Consider the following 965-nt stretch of genomic DNA (forward strand, 5'->3'; position numbering starts at 1 on the left):
GTGACGTATGAGCTGTGTGATGTGGATGTGAGGTTGCTAGAGAAAAAGAAATCTGTATATAGGATGATTGAGTGTAGAGAGGTGGAATGTGGTATCAATATGGTGAGAGGACGTGATGTGCAGAAAGTATGGAAGAAGGTACGTACAAATGGAATGACAAATAGACAGAGTGAGATTGTGTGGCAGTCATTGCATGGGGTGTTACCGGTGAGAGAGTTCCAGAGAAATAGGGGTTTGGTGAGAAGTGAGGTGTGTCCAAGGAGTGGATGTGGTGGGAGAGAGAGTGTGGTGTATTTGTTTTGGAATTGTCAGTATGCTAGAAATGTGATTGTAGGTATTGGCCCATTGTGTAAAGAGTTGTGTGATGTGAGTTTTTTGAGTTTTGAGCTTTTCATGTTTGGTTTGGGTTTGTGTGGGGAGAAGGAGAGAGTGTTGTGGTTGATGCTTGCATGTATAAAAGAGGTGTTGTGGGATGTGCGGAATGTGTATGTGTTTAAGAGGAAGGAGATTGAGGTTAAAAATTGCTTAAAAATTGTTTTGGGAAAAATGTATTTTTGTTTTGTGTGTGATAAGAGGAAGAGGGGGGAGGAGGACGCAGAAGGAATTTGGAAAGTCAAAAAGTGGAAACATCTTGTTAATGTGTCTTGAGTTTTTGTTTTATGGTTGTAAATAAAGTTTGTTTTTCCAATGATGATGGGAACAGCTGCTGCACGAAGTAAGTGGAGAAATGCTGTTGGGGAGTCGAGTTCTTCATAGTTTGGGTTTCCTGACTGTGGAACTTCCCATCTGAGGGAAAAAAAAAAAAAAAAAAATCTGTTCTTATCAGTTTAATATCTGATACGTCCCCTATCTGGGGACCATATATTAAATGGATTTTTAGAACAGGGAGATGGAAAAAGAGCTTGCTCACTTCACTCCACGTATCAGCCCAGTATGGCAGTTTCTCTGGGAATGGTGCACTCACT

General features: G+C 40.8%; 1 non-coding gene across 1 annotated transcript; it reads left to right on the top strand.

Annotated features, from left to right (window-relative positions):
- The first annotated feature begins 779 nt into the window (after positions 1 to 779).
- Positions 780 to 965, top strand: LOC141094970 (U2 spliceosomal RNA). Its single transcript, XR_012233231.1, has one exon. It is a non-coding gene; the product is annotated as a U2 spliceosomal RNA (small nuclear RNA).

The sequence above is a fragment of the Dendrobates tinctorius genome, unplaced genomic scaffold, assembly GCF_039654945.1.
Source record: "Dendrobates tinctorius isolate UK_male_01 unplaced genomic scaffold, ASM3965494v1 ptg000065l, whole genome shotgun sequence".
Taxonomy (NCBI): Eukaryota; Metazoa; Chordata; class Amphibia; order Anura; family Dendrobatidae; genus Dendrobates; species Dendrobates tinctorius.